This window comes from Aquarana catesbeiana, linkage group LG13, assembly GCF_042186555.1.
Source record: "Aquarana catesbeiana isolate 2022-GZ linkage group LG13, ASM4218655v1, whole genome shotgun sequence".
Taxonomy (NCBI): Eukaryota; Metazoa; Chordata; class Amphibia; order Anura; family Ranidae; genus Aquarana; species Aquarana catesbeiana.
In genome coordinates this window covers 97,662,539-97,678,890 of record NC_133336.1, presented here as the reverse complement: position 1 = coordinate 97,678,890, position 16,352 = coordinate 97,662,539, and the positions used below count along the sequence as shown (strand labels likewise).

The window sequence follows — 16,352 nt, the reverse complement described above, 5'->3', positions numbered from 1 at the left end:
GGAGAAAGTGCAGAGAAGGGCAACCAAACTGATAAGAGGCATGGGGGAGCTCAGCTATGAGGAAAGATTAGAGGAACTGAATTTGTTCACTCTTGAGAAGAGGAGAATAAGGGGGGATATGATCAACATGTTTAAATATATAAGGGGTCCATATAGTGAACTTGGTGTTGAGTTATTCACTTTACGGTCAACACAGAGGACAAGGGGGCACTCTTTACGACTGGAGGAAAAGAGATTTCATCTCCAAATACGGAAAGGTTTCTTCACAGTAAGAGCTGTGAAAATGTGGAATAGACTCCCTCCAGAGGTGGTTCTGGCCAGCTCAGTAGATTGCTTTAAGAAAGGCCTGGATACTTTCCTAAATGTACATAATATAACTGGGTACTGACATTTATAGGTAAAGTTGATCCAGGGAAAATCCGATTGCCTCTCTGGGATCAGGAAGGAATTTTTTCCCTTGCTGTAGCAAATTGGAGCATGCTCTGCTGGGGTTTTTTGCCTTCCTCTGGATCAACTGTGGGTATAGTATTGGGTATATTGGATTGTACGTTTTTTTTTTTTTTTTTTTTTTTTTTTATGGTTGGACTGGATGGACTTGTGTCTTTTTTCAACCTGACTAACTATGTAACTATGTAACTATGAGGTCAAACCGAAACACTTTCAATTTGTATGCAATCAGGCAGGCCCTATGCACTATATAGTGGAAGGTAAATCTAAAATTGAATAAGAAATGTGTATAATGTTTGGCCAGCTTAATAGGATCAAAGGGTGAATTGGGCAGGGCTGATAAGACTACTTCATTTAACCCTGCAAAGTGCACAGGGCAGCACTGGAATTCTGGGGGGAAAAAAAAAACACTTTAAGTGGTATATTTAACAGACTGAAAGGGAGTGTATAATAAAAGCTCATTGTTAGGGTTTATACTATAACCTCCCGGGCGGTATGATTATGTCAGATTTTTGCGTCTCAAAGCGGTACAAATATTTTGCATAGAAATTTGGCGCTTTACATTGTAGGCCTGTAATTCTTAGCAATAACACACTTAAATCTGTCCAAACAAGAGTCTAGTAGATATCCCGGGTATGATAAAGTTTGAAACACAAAATAATAAATTATAATATAATAAATAAATAATTATAAAAAATAATAATATAATAATAATAAAATAAATTTCCCCACGATTCACTATCGCTCAATTCTGCAAGTGTTCTAATTTACTATCGCTGTTTTCTAGCTCGTCTAAAACCACTTTTGACGTAAAGGGACACTTTTTGGTTGCTATGGACAATCTCCAGTTTCCAGGCAGAAAGAACAGTATATATCATATAAAACTGCATGCAGGGCATTGGACAAAGCACTGGGGACAAAGGGGATGTGAAATTATTTCATACAGTACTGTAATCAGTAAGACTACAGTGTACTGTATGTATTCTGATTTTTCAGTTTTTCGAATTTGTCGCCGGGCTCTGCCCCCATAAGTCGCGACGCTCACAGGGAATGGAGCCCGGCACACAGAGGTTTCGGGCGGAGGACAGAGCCCCCGGACGGACATTGCAGGATCCTGGGGACAAGGTAAGTACACTGCACCAGGATCCTGCAATGCAATCCTGAGTGTGGCTCGGGGTTACCGCTAATGGTAATTAAATTTAACCCCGAGGCACATTCGGGAAAACCGCCAGGGAGGTTAAAGTGGTTGTAACCCTAACAAAAATAAAAAATAAATGGACCCTGTTCCTTTAAAGCAGTGGTTCTCAACCTGGGGTCGGGACCCCCTCGGGGGTCGAATGATGATTTGCCAGGGGCCCCCGAATCCTGGGCTGTTCCTGAAGCCCGCACTGCTCTTCCAGCCTTTCTTGCGGCCGCCCAGCAGGGCTGTTTCTGGAGCCTTTGGTCGTCCAGCTGGGCTGTACCTGGAGCCCGCGGCTGCCCATTCAGCCTCTTCGCAGCCACCCATTCAGTTCACGGCATGGCTAGGGGCAGAGAATAGAGGTCAGCTGACTGGTGAGGAATGTGAAGTGGAAGGGGCTGGTGGAGACCCTATCTCCTGATTTCGGAATAGGTGTCACTGCTACGAGACAACACAAAATTGGAGACACAGTGAAACCGGAGACACCGTGAGTAACACTACCTGTGATTATAGTTGCCATTAAAAGTCCCCACTACAGTTCTCAGATCAGCAGATGACCTTCATCAAGAGCACCTAAGTTGGCTGATCAGAACTCCAAAAGCATTGCCACTCATCCCAATTCCCCGCCAGCACTGTCACTCATCCCAACTCCCCGCCAGCACTGTCACTCATCCCATTCCCCCACCAAGGTGTAAAGGAAAAAGAGGAAAAGAGGGGGAGGAACAATGAAAACGGGAGGGAAAGAATAGGAGAACAAGAAAAACAGCTAGAGAGAGGAATGGTAAGAAAAGAACAAGAAATTAGTATAGAGAGAGATAAAAGAGAAAGAAAAAGAGAGAGTGGTACATCCTAAAATGTACCATAATGGGTTTTAATACTGTATGAGTAGAAGGGACTCAGGGAGCACTAAATGTCCGTGGGTTAATTGTCTTGCCTTGACTGCTGACAACCCACGCTACGAAAAAAAAGATTTACTGTTAGGGGTCCCCACAACTTGGGAAATTTTATCAAGGGGTCATGGCACTAGAGGGGTTGAGAACCACTGCTTTAAAGCATGAATTACAGCAAGTGCTTGTGCTGTGTAATTTGGCCCTTTGTATCATCTAAAATACCTGGGTGATCCTTCCTGGTGCTGCCCTCCCCTCTGTAAACTGACCGCGTTTTTAATGGCTTCTGAGCCCCTGATACGGTAGTCAGTTTACGTGCCACCATCCGTCATCCCGCTGCTCTTCTCTCTCCTCCCCACTGACGTCAGCAAGGGATTCTCAGCCCCTCCTGCTGTACTGTTCAGATCAGGAGAGGAGAGCAGCGGGCAGTCATGTGAGTGCCGAGAGATGCCCTGAAAAAAAGTATACAGCAACATATTTTTTATATAGAACATACACTGGGGCACATAACAACATTTAACAGAGGGGAATCTATAAAGTACACAAAGTGGCTTTACAACCACTTTAAGCATTCAGAATAGGTGGCATACTATCACCTAGTTGGGGTGTGTTTAGTTTTGGGTCAGATCCTGGCTGTCCTGTTTACCATGGCCTCAAACAAAAGGTCATGTCAAATTGCAGGAAATTTTTTGGCATTATAGCAAAATATGATGCCAATCATTAGGTTCTCCACCAATCACAGGTAAGCAGCCATTCTTATTGTTTAAAAACTGAAGTATGTGGGTTGTCTGGAGTTCGTTTTTTAAGTGTCAGAGTTGAAATTTTACTGGCTGCATCATTTTTAGGTGTGTATATAACAGATATTTATATGTACAGTTTCATTTTTTAAATTACTTTTGGTTGGTTTTGGCTGGATCAGAGATTATATCTGGCAACCTTTCTGGAGCCCAGGTGTTGAAAGCAGAGGAAGAAGCCGTGGCATATACAGACGAGAAACAGAGGGCACAGACATTGCATGCCAGGCTTTGGCAATGCAGCCTAATTTTGAAGCCAGTTAATTAATTGGATCACACATAGTTATAACTTGCATGGGGACCCCAATTACTTCCAGTTTGGGAAAAGGCACAGCAACATAGCCTTCACCCTTCCTTGTGGGATAATGGTTACAATCAGCTGGAGGTTTCATGAAGTTGCATCCCCACTTCACAAAGCCCTTTCTATTTTTAGCCCCAAATTACAGCTGTACTACCAAAATGTACAAATGTTTACCCTACATACATCATTCTTGGCCACTTAACTTGGATAAAAGAGGTTCTGTATGTCAGGAAAACAAGTGACCCCTTGTTTTGAAATGTAGGTCAGGACTCTTACCTAAAATATATAAACTGTGAATAGTATTACTTGGCACCACCATTTATAGTACTCATTAACCATTTCAAAGGTTCCATAGAAATAGAAACGCTTTAACTCCTTTAACAGCTGTTTATTGGTAGGTGCTGCTGAAAGATTCAGTCATTGCATGCTTTATATGAGGGATTGTGTATGCTTAGGTGCATGCTACGAGAAGATTTAAGCTTTCTGTTATTTCATTTACTAACATTTTGTTTAATCAACATTTTTTATTAGGAAATACAAATTTACAATAAAAATAAACCTTATGGCAGTAAGCTGCACAGATTTCATCATTTAAAAAATCCTCGTACAGAAAAATAGGGGCATTATAGTTACCTTTAGCATAGAACAACAGTTACATTTGCCCCCTTGCAATTTGGTCATCTGCAACATATATCGGTTATTGGTGAATAACATCGGAACTAACTAAAGAACCAAAAAAGATCAATTTGGCTTTAATTGAAAGCAAAAGATATCACAGTTCAACGTAACATTAACTCAAGAGGCTAACCACGACTGTAACACTGTATACTGCCAATCAATGCCATAATGTAATAGATATCCAAACAATAATAAGTAGTGAAATGAATAAAGAACAGGGCATAGTATTCACTAGAAATATGGAATCGGGTGAAGCACAAAAAAAAAGACCAAAAAATATGGAACGCTTCACAAATTTGCATGTCAATTTGCTAATCTTCTCTGTATTGTCTAATTTTAGTATATATGCTGCCGAAGCAAGCACCATTTACTAACATTTAAATGCAAACTGATGCACATGGCTGACTTTATTATATACTAGACTAGTAAGGATCTATGCAACCTACAGTAACCCATAACAGCCAGGTTTTAATTTACTGTAGGCCATACCTCCCAACTTTTTGAGACGGGAATGAGGGACACCTATCAGCAAAAGTATGCAGACATAGGACACACCCCTTGCCACGCCCCCTTAAAGGAGAATTGTATAAAAAAACAAGATTGATTAAACTCACAAAAGCTTTTTTTTACCACTACTATTCCTTTATACTGGCTCTTGGAATTTACAAATGCAGCCATTTAGAAATCAGATGAAAGCTTTAGTGCTGGAAAACACTTTTTGATAGATAAAAAGGGCATTTTATATACATCTATATGGATCAGGCCAAAATGACAGACAAATGAGGAGGAATGAGGGACAGAGGGACATTGCTCCAAATCAGGGACAGTCCCTCAAAATCAGGAACAGTTGGGAGCTATGTTGTAGACATATTAGTAAAAGATGCATTCCAATTGAATCCTATGAGTTCTACACTCCTTGTTAAAGGGTTCCATTATCTATGTAATTCAAATAATGAAATATAAAACTTTGAAAACACCCTTTTTCAAAACTTTTAGTTTGAATCATTGTGCAAATAAAATCAAATGTTACAGATTACATGTCAGTATCTCATATAAAGATTACCACAGCAGGTCACATACCTCACACATATAAATAGAAAAAGAAGATGAAGATGTACGTAAGGTGGCAGATGTTCAGTCGCACTTCGTGACCGGTAGTTGAAAACACAGTTTTAAAAATGAGGCTATAGCATTATGTTGCTAATCAAGGGCATTCAGAAATTTGGGTTTCCAAAAATTTCTTGACATAACTTTCTACATCAAAGTGGCTGTCATTAATTTATTATGACATTCTGTGATGTAGAGGTGCTCCAGACAAGCAGGAGACGGGGAAAAAAGAGGGACAGCTAGCCAAGCCAGAGATCCCTTTGATTGTAATGGTACATTTTAAAAGGTTTGCGATTGTAGAGTAGCAAAATGAAATGTATGCGTGTACTCACATCTGTGGGGTTGCTAGAAATCCATCTAAGGGTTAAGCAACATAATAATGAGATGTGGATATAGGACTGTCTGCACACACAATGTGTTGGAATGTTGCACTCAATGCTTGTCAGGTTTACAGGGTGATCCTACACTCTGTAAAAGGCAGATTTTTGTTTACAATGGTATGGAGGATCAGGCCCCAAAAGGAACCAGTGAGGTCAGCAGAATAGCCTGTATGGAAAGAATATACCAAGTGTAACCTTCAAAAAGGTAGGTTGATTGGTCATAAAAGAAGGTAAAATACGCTGTTTTATGGCTCCTTTGTGGCCACTTCATCAGGATTTGTTTAATTAATTGTTTAATAATTGTTTATTTTTTGTGGATGTAATTCTAGGATTATTGGTATTGTGCAATAATTTAATATTATTGTCATTAGGTTTAAGCGTACTATTATATATATATAATTCTTTGTACCTTTGTGTTTCCAGAGCATGTTAAATAGATGCAGCTGCACCAGATTTTTTCTATCACTAATTAGGTCCATATCAGAGCTTTAGTATATTTACTGCACAAAATACATGGGTACACCTGTGCTGCGACCAAACCGCAGTGCAGCAGTGTGATATCAGCCTAATTGCCTGATACACACGAAGAATGATCTCCTTTTTTTTTTGCATGCTAGTCTCATATCAAAAATGAAGAGTTTACTAAAGTTACGAAATAATAAAGTGATGTAAAGTGACGTAATGTGTTGAAGTGTATTTGTATTGTATTTTCAAATGACAACTGTACTGACTAAATGATAACCGTACAATCTAGTATTGTAAGAGAAAAATTTTGGTGCTTGTTCCATCAGATAATTTCATATGAAAGCGGAGTTTCGCGAAAAAATTTTTTTTAGATGTCAGCAGCTGCAAATACTGCAGCTGCTGACTTTTAAAATAAGGACACTTACCTGTCCCGGGGTCCAGCGATGTCGGCACCCGAGACCGTACCGTCCCTCGATCCTCGGGTGCTGCCGCCGCCATTCTCCCTGAGGGAATCAGGAAGTGAAGCATTGCGGCTTCACTGCCCAGTTCCCTACCGCGCAGCGCGACTCCACTGGTCCCCGTTGTGTTGTGGGAACTGTGTATTTCCCACAACACAACGGGGGTGGGCGGGGGGTTTGTGGCTAGCTGCGGCTAGCTATACCCGGAAGTGGGTGCAGATACCTGTATTATACAGGTATCTGCACCCCCCTCCCCCCTGAAAGGTGCCAATTGTGACACCGGAGGGGGGGAGGAATCCGATGAGCGGAAGTTCCGCTTTAGGGTGGAACTCCGCTTGAATTGTCATGATTGGTTCTCGAAACCTGTGTACTAACAATCAGATTATCGTATGATCGCTGCGAAATTGGTATATCTTGTACGATTTTCTGATTGTGTGTACAGGCCATGAGGTGCAGGGGTAGCACGAGATAACAATAATGCTGTGTGAGATGGTCTGCTGGACCATACTAAAGGCCTTAACGTAAGGACTGAGCAGCAAAGTCTGGAGGCTTAAAGGACATTTGTCTTTTTATAATTTGAATTAATGGTGGAAACCTGTTTTTTTACATGTTTCCCTCTTTTTAATAAAAGTGGACCAACAAGCCCCAAATCAGAACTTTTGGCATAGACTGAACTCACTTGGAAGCATTACACTTGAGTTAACAACTTCAAAATATCACAGTATGTAAATACTGTATTAGAAGCTGATCTGAAATCTGTAAGTAACAGATTGGAGGATTGTTAGCTACAATCAACCAGGTATATTAAACGAGCAGCAATAAAATAACATATGTGAATCTTGGAAAGGAAGCAAACTAGAAAATCTCTGCAAGTGACTCAGGATTCTAGCCACAAGAAAACACCAGACTTTTATTAAGTGTGCACAACACTGGGTCAGTGAGGTAGGTCAATGCATGACTGGCAGATCTGTGGAAGAGAAAGCAATTCAGTTATCTGCTGGCCACTGTTCCTAATGAAAGATCTGCATATTTAAGGGAAGCCTTCAACAAATAATTTCAGAGGAAAAAATGAGTGGATGAGTTGGACAGTCTTTTGCTGTTACTCTACATTGGATAGTTTTAAAAAAATAAGCACAAGGGTTGATACATTTAAACCAAAGTGTCCCTTGTGCTGGTGGTGGCTGTCATAGTTGAAGTCCTCTGTCCTTTGCACCCCGCCCCCCCCCCCCCCCAATGCCCCACAGCTACAATTTTTCTGTGCTGTGGGGTTAATAGAGCCGGCATTTATCAAGATGTTCATAGAAGCTGTACTATAGCTTCCATGATTGAAAAGCTATCTATGAATGGAGGACCTTTCAGCTTAATAAAAGTACCACCTCCTCCATTAATAGAGATCTGTAAATGCTGCACCATCGAGAAACAACTGTGTGCATGGCTGCAGGGCAGTTTCAGCGCTGCTCCATTCACTTGAATATGTCCCTTTTGACGACAGTACCACCCACTGAACGTGACAGGAGTGGTCATTTTTGCAGAAGCATTTGCCCAATCCCGTCCGACTGCCTTTGCCTTTAAAGGGAGGCAGTCAAGGGGCAGGAAAAATGTGACTCAACTGCCTGTTTTTACTACCTCCTGACCACAAATGTAAATGAGCCTATACAAACGTTTGGTCCAGACAGGTGCTGTGCAGGAGATAATAAAATGACTGTCCAGTCATGCTGATGTGACCAATGAACAACTTAATCCTGTATTATTTTATTATTTAATGCAAATGTCTGGAAAAATGGATGGCAATGCAGAGAAATTCACAAGAATCTGAATTCCCCCCAGTACATACACTAAAAGCAAGCTATTCATTGCAAACAATTTCCCACATTAGATACTACTGAGCAGTTTGTCTTCAGTCTTCACATTTGCCATGCTTATATTATCCTAAGAAAACAAGCTCTTTTTTTTGCAGGGAATAATTAGCAAGAATTGCACGTGGCAATAAAAACCTAGGAGCAGCCATTTTCTTCTTTTTGGAGCATGTTAGGAATAGAAATATTTTCATTACACTTACAGTAAATGCAGCTTTTACATGACACTGAACAGTACATTATTCATAGAAGTCACTCATGACTTGTGGAAACTAAGGCTAAAACTAGAACATTTACACTCTGAAAAATCATGCGTGGTTGGCCCCCTTCCTGTTATATGCTACAGGAAGGAAGCCATCCTGAATGCCCTCAAGACATTATACTGGTTTGTGTTAAACACGTGTGGAAAGCTCCATGCCAGTTTAAAGTCCTGATTGAATTTAAGTTTATTAATCAAAATGTATTTATATCCACAATCAGATCCTAAAGATGGGCAAACGTTCCAAGGAATGGTCTAAATACAATGCTGCTAGAGGTTTAAAGCCCAACTCCTGGCTATATTTTTAAGTGTCTGCGTAGGTAAAAAAAGATTAATCCAAAATAAAGCTCTGGCTGTAATACTCAACTTAGGTCCAGAGATGTTCCCTGCATTACCTCCTCTTCACCACAAGATGTCCTCTGTCTCCCAGGTTGAATGATGGGCTGAGTCACTCCACCTGGAAGACTGAGGAAAAACTTTGAATGATGTTTACAGTTCTGGGACAAATTCATCTAGAGCCCAAGGCGAAAATGCCAAATTGCGCCCCCACCCCAAGATGTGTGAGCATTATGTGCCAGCAAAAATCCCCCCCCCCCCCAAAACAAAATCGAGCACTAATCTGCATGCTTACCCCCTAAGCATTAAGTCCCCCTCCTCCCAGCACAAATCTTTCCCCCTCACCCCCCCCCCAGCTGAAATCCTCTCATTCTGCATATGTTCCTAGCACAATTACCCCCCCCCCCCAAAAAAAATTGCCCTTTTCTAGCACAAATCCTCTACCACTTAAATTTTCCCTCCTCTGTCAAATGCCCCCCCCCAAACATCCCTACAAGCACAAATCCCCCTTCCAAAAAAACTTCCCCTCATAGCACCAATGCCCCTTTCTAGCACAAATCCTCTTCCCCGCACCCCTCCACTCAACACAAATCCCCCCAAATCACTACTCCTAGCACACCTCCCCAAATTTCCCCTTCTAGAACTTAGCTCCTCTTGCCCCCCCAAATTCTCCCTCCCAACACAAATACCCTCTCCCTCAATCTCCTTGTGGTGCCCCCGCACCTCACATGATACCACAGTGCCCAGGACAGCCGCCTCTCCTGCCCACCCCTTGTGCCGGCCCTGGCTGGGTATCCCAATTCTGGAGTTGATTTACTAAAGGCAAAAAAGCTGTGCGCCTTTCTAGTGCAATTGCACTCTGCAAGGGAATCTGCTCCAGAGCTTAGTAACTAGGGGAAAACTCTGCTGACTTACATCATCCAATCATGTGCAAGCAAAAATGCTGTTTTTTTATTTTCGCGCATGTGATTGGGTATTCTTTGCAAAAGCTTCACCTCATTTTCTGAACTCAGCGTGCATAGTTTATTTGCCTTTAGTAAATTCACTCCAGGGTGTCATCACATCAGCACTGCTCATGCATCATCCACCATCCACCACTGGGGATGACCAACGAGAACCCAGCGCATCATGTGAATGTCCAGAAAAGAAAAGAGTACAGAATTGAGCTTTAACGCCAAATAATTGTCATTAAAAAAAATTGCAAACATTCTAACAAATTTGACTGCAGATCTCCACCCATTTATGTACTGTAGATATTGAAGGGGGGCTTTTCGGTACGAGTGATGTGCTACTCTTGTGCTTACTATCTCTTCAGTTAGCGATCAGTCCCACTTTTGCAATAATGCACCAATGCACCCAATGCAATAATTGCGCCAATGCACCCTTGGAATTTCCTTAGACATGCAGCCTTTCACCATAGATTAAATACCAGTGCAGTAAACCTACGGACCTTGCAAATAATGTCTGTACTGTCACCTCAAGTCTTGTAGGAAGCAAGTCACTTTTAGGAGCGTAGTGTTAAAAGTTTTGTAAAATTTTGTACAAAATGAATAGTGTTGCCTTAGTTGCAAGGACAAGAAATTGCTAATTTGTAGAAAATAATAGCTGACTGCAGAAAAAAAAGGAAAGGTAAATTAATTTTAAATTATAGATTGCCTTGAGTAGCGTATATACCAAGTATTTTCAGAAAACTGGAGTTTTTCTTTAAGTTTAAATACCCTGGTTAATGGTAACATGTATACAATGGCTATTACTTGATGTAGGAGGGAACTATTTATATATTTTCAGATGTTTAAGCCCCGAGAAGGCGGGTGGAGCAGCACTCGCTCAGCATTGTTCTCTGTGCACACATGCTGCTTTTGTGTATTCAGATCTGATTTTTCTGTGTTAAACATAATTGGTTAAATGAATCCAGATAACTAGCTGGCAGTTCCAGGACTTAAACACTCCAACAAGTAATCATGACTCACAGTACTCCTCTCTGGGTTCTCTAGTGTTTTTGTCACTGCTGTTCTGTGTGTGAAGGGGTTTGTACCATACATAATGTAAAAGCATAGTGTTAATTAATAAGTGCAAGCGGGCCCATCAGAAAACACCTATAGGTCTTCAGCTTCATTACTGATCACGTGGGTCCTTCTGTACAGGGACCAAAAACAAGGCAGGATGCTGAATGCTGAGACTACCTTGCAACCAGGACTGTTTTTAAGGCATGGCAAAAGGGGCAGCTGCCCTGGGCCCCATCATTGTAGTGGGGCCCAAAGTAGCTGCCTCATACTTGCCAACTTTCCTTTGAAGTTTTAGTCCTGTGCTGTGTCCTAATAGCTCAGTGTAAATATCTGCTGCTGCTGCCCAGCTCTGCCCTATTGCCATGTACAGATGACTCACCTGCAGACCTTGTGTTTACATGTAAATAACCTGCACTGGCATGTAAATAGAGGCTGAATTAATATGGAACTAGTCGTGGACCTCGGCATTGATATTTAATTAGAGGCGGCATTAATATATATATCATGTCCCCCTGAGGTCACATCCACCATCACTTCTGCTGAATGCTGCATACTGGGGAGGTAAAGGAGCATGCTTGAAAGTCCTGTCTACAATTGTGGTCATTAAGCCTAACATCATGTTCTGCAAAAGTAAGAAAATTGGAGGTGGAACCCTTCTTCAAAATAACATGGTGCCACAGCACCCTGAATTTTGGTGCATGTGAATATGCAAGCAGGCAGTGAGGAGATGATGTGCTGTAACCTTTAGCAACCAATCAGTGAGCAGTAATGCTGTGCACTAACCTCTTGCAACCAATCAGTGAGTGGTATAGATGTTCAGTAACCTCTTGCAACCAATCAGTGAGCAGAAATAATGTGCAGTAACCTCTAACAACCAATTAGTGAGTGGTATAGATGTTCAGTAACCTCTAGCATTCAATCAGTGAGCAGTATTGATGTACAGTAATCTCTAGCAACCAATCAACAAGCAGAAGTCATGTGCTATAACCTCCAGAAAATAACAGCGAGCCATAATGTGTACTGTAACCCCTAGCAGCCAGTCAGTGAGCGGTAATGATACACTGTAACTTCTGGCAACCAATCCCAATCGCTGCCTGATCTGATTCAGTAAACTGATTTTGAGTCTAACTATTGTATGTCTCAAAGCATGCAGAGAGCGAAATTGCATGGAAGAAGGGGCCCAAGAAAATGTTTGTCCAGTGTCTAGTCAATATTAAAGACGGCCCTGCTTGCAACATTACAAACAAATGGTCACTGCCCTCAACTATAACTGGCCTTTGCAGCAAGGAAAAGAAGAAACAGTTTCTGACGCACAGAGATTATAATGTCCAGCCAGTCTATTTGTATGGCTGCACTGCTATCAAACTATCCAATCAGGACACGAGACATCATCCAGAGCTGGTGTGCTCATTCCCGTCATGGGAATTACTGGGCTCAGGTAAGTATAGGGGGGTGCTAGTGGGGCTGTTGCACTAAAGAAGGTTTTTCACCTTAATGCATAGAGTACATTAAGGTGAAAAATGCAGAGGGCTTACAACCCCTTTAAGGGCTTCAAAACTCCTTTATGCAAAACCATTCTCAGTCATTCCCTTTAACAGGATGTCTTCCAGAAAGAGATCTACTCAATAGAAAAGATTTCTGATTAGCCTGTTCATGCATAAGCCTTGGAACCAGTGGTGTATCCAGAGTCTGGATACATGTGCCACTTAAAAGGAGTGTACCATGGGGTGCTTTGATGTGCTATAGCACCCCCAAAAATTCTGCTTGAACCCCTATCAGATTAGCAGATCAAAGAACATTCGTTTTATTGTAAAATCTTGGATTGCCCAAAGTTCTCTCTATGATGGTGGGGCTCTGATGTGGAGAGGCTTTGAGAGCTCTGATGTGAAGGGGGCTTCTGATATGAAGAGGGTAATCTGATGTAAAGAGGAGGGTTCCTGATGTAAAGAGAGGACTCTGATGTAAAAGTTCCCCAACTCAGAGAGAGTGCAGAGACAGGGGAGAGTGAAACATGAGAGTTGCTAAATCAGCCAGCTGGGTTTTCAGATATTTGGACAGGGGTTGAATTTTCAGTTCCTTGCCATAGGTGCTATTTTTTGTGAATATGCAACTGTATGGAACTCCCAATAAGAGCCAATTCACACCACCACGTTTTCATGCATTTATGCACATTGCGATGCACTGTGTTAGACAGCATATTCAAAATAAATGAGCTGCAATGCATCTCAACATACATATAGGTGCCCCTCACATTTTATTGCTATTATTGAGCTTATTCTTTTAATGTTTTCAGCATCCTGACTTGACCATAGCCAGGCAAATAACTCTCTAAGAATAACAATTCGATAAATACTGTATCTGCCTGTCTAACTTGTAACCAATCTAGAAAATCTCAAAATAAGAAAGGTCTTCTCAGAGCCTGCTTAGATCCCATATGTCTAACAGGTAACAGATTCATTTTATAAATGTTTTGTGTTAAGCTTTAAGGCCCCTTTCACACGATCAGCCCGATCGGACCCGCCTATCCATTTTTCACCCAGATCCGAGCAGGCCACCCATTGAGTTCTATGGACAGATGGATGTCAGCGGATATGTGTCCACTGACAGCCGCCTGCCACCCAATCCAGCAAGATCAGCTCAAAACAGATGGATGGCCATACAATCGCCATCTGTCCAGCAGATCAGATAGGATCGGGTAAGTCCGTCCAACGGATCCGCCCTGTGTGAAAGGGGCCTAAAAATACTATTTCTATTTGTTTAGGTAGGTTATTATGAATAATGTCATATGAATATTTGATATTTGTTATATCCGGGCAGCAAGTAGAGCTCTGTGACCCTTATCACATGTCTACCAGGCTAAACATAATTGCTGTGCTTAAAAAGCTGGTTTACTAACTGAAGTTCAAATTTCACATATAGCTTAAAGCGGAGCTCCACCCAGGAAAGCTCCACTCTACTTCCTCCACAGTCTTCTGGGACACGTCAGAGGTCCCAGAAGACTACAGGACTATTCACCAAGACGCATCGCGATTCCTGCATGCACAATAGGAAACAGACTGTGAAGCCGTAAGCCTTTATTTCCTGTTTCCCTTACTAGAGCTGTGTTTGCACCCAAAGCCAATTGAAGAATGAGCACATAGCAGGATCCCTGGACAGGTAAGTGTCCTTATATTAAAAGTCAGCAGCTGCAGTATTTGTAGCTGCCGACTTTTATTTTTTCTGAAGGAGCCTGGAGCTCTTCTTTTATTTAAGTCAGAGAAGCGAATGACCTCGGGCCATTCGAAGCTTAAATTGGTGAGAGAGAGAAAAACAAAAACAAAAAAAAAAAAGAAAGTCTACTGCTAAACCTTTATTTAAAAAAAAAAAACAGAAATGTGCATGGTGTACTTTGTTTTAAATGTTTATATAGATAACAAAATATGCTTTAAAACATCAGATAAATAAATGTAAGGAAATTCATTACAATTGACCCAAAACTGTTAACTTTTTTTTTTTTTTTTTTTTTTTTTTTAGCGAAGCAAATTATCAAACAACATTTTTCAGTCCTACACAGCAGAGTGTACACGTCAAACTAACCAAACTAACCAAAAACTATTTTTTTATCATCCCAGATGAGACGTATCGCTGCTGGTAATCCTGTCTAATAGAAAGGTCAGCAGTACTGTGCATTTTTAACACACATTGGGGACGACACAGCTGCAGCTGCAGTCATATATACGAAAAGCTTTTAGGAACATCCACATAATGGAAGATGACATGGCTGTAGCTGCTATAAACCAAACATGAACATGATGATATTGTACAAACAAAGATATGAAACAAGCAAAATAACTCAACATCAAAAGAAAAACATTTCAAACACTGGAGGGAATATTTATATAGTAGTGAATGTGACTTTCACCGCACATTCACTTGTGAATCAACTGTCATTTACTATACATGCACCCTGAATGTTTGTCTATGCCTTTAGGTGAAAGAAGAGAACTACATGGTATAATGTATTAAAAGATTCAAATGGTGTGAAACCTGATTGCAAATTTGGAGCACCTCAATACATGATCTACTATGGGACATAAAGGGTATTACAGTATCTACTTTTATGCATTAGAAAAAGGTACTTAAAGTGGAACCGGAGGCTCAGCGCCTCTAAGGAATGGGGCAGGTCCCAGAAAGATGTCAACCATTCAAAGCATGAACTTTTGGCTTCCACCGTGTTACAGGTGAAAACTTTTGGCAATGTTTCTTTTTGTCCCAGTGACCTGGTGAACACTTTCTAGCCTATTAGTGTTGGCAGATTTTACATCCGATGTAACCTTTTTTATGCTTGTGACATCCATAAAGTCCATCCAGTTGAACCTGAGTGCGTGTATGTGTGTGTTTATGTCACTACCACTTTCAAATCCCTGTATCTTGCATTTACTAAGAAACCTATCTTAATTTTTTATGAATTTATCTACACTCCCTGAAGGCACCACTGACTGTGGAAGGGAGCTCAACATCCTTACTGCTCCCACAGTAAACAACCCCTTATGCAGCTTAACCTCCCTGGCATTTTTTCCGAGTGTGGCTCGGGGTTAAATTTCAGTACCATTAGCGGTAACCCCGAGCCACACTCGAGATTGCATTGCATCATCCTGGTGCAGTGTACTTACCTTGTCCCCAGGATCCTGCGATGTCCCCCTGCTGTGTCTGCGGGCTTTGTCCTCCGCCCTGATGTCCTGTGTGCTGGGCTCCATTCCCTGTGAGCGGCGCAACGCACAGGGGGCAGAGCCCGGCGGCAAATTCAAAGAAGTGAAAATTCACACACAAAACAAAACACATACAGTACACTGTAATCTTACAGATTACATTACTGTATGAAATGATTTCACATCCCTTTTGTCCCTGGTGCTTTGTCCAATGCCCTGCATGCAGTTTTATATTATATATACTGTTCTTTCTGCCTGGAAACTTGGGATTGTCCATAACAATCAAAAAGTGTCCCTTTACGTCAAAAATGGTTTTAGAAAAGCTAGAAAACAGCGAAAGTAAATTAGAACACTTGCAAAATTGAGAGATAGTGAATCATGGGGAAATTCATTTTATTATTATTATATTATTATTTTTTATAATTATTTATAGTTATTTATTATATTATAATTTACGATTTTGTGTTTCAAACTTTATCATATTTACTGGACTCTTATTTGGACAGATTT

At 41.1% G+C, this 16,352-nt stretch overlaps 1 protein-coding gene and 1 pseudogene across 1 annotated transcript in view; both read right to left on the bottom strand.

The window, feature by feature from the left end:
- The window catches only part of GALNT16 (polypeptide N-acetylgalactosaminyltransferase 16), a 231,194-nt gene that overhangs the window by 154,631 nt on the left and 60,211 nt on the right, over positions 1-16,352 (bottom strand). The gene's annotated exons all lie outside the window — the stretch shown is intronic.
- LOC141120791 (U6 spliceosomal RNA) lies at positions 4,560-4,651 on the bottom strand (annotated as a pseudogene).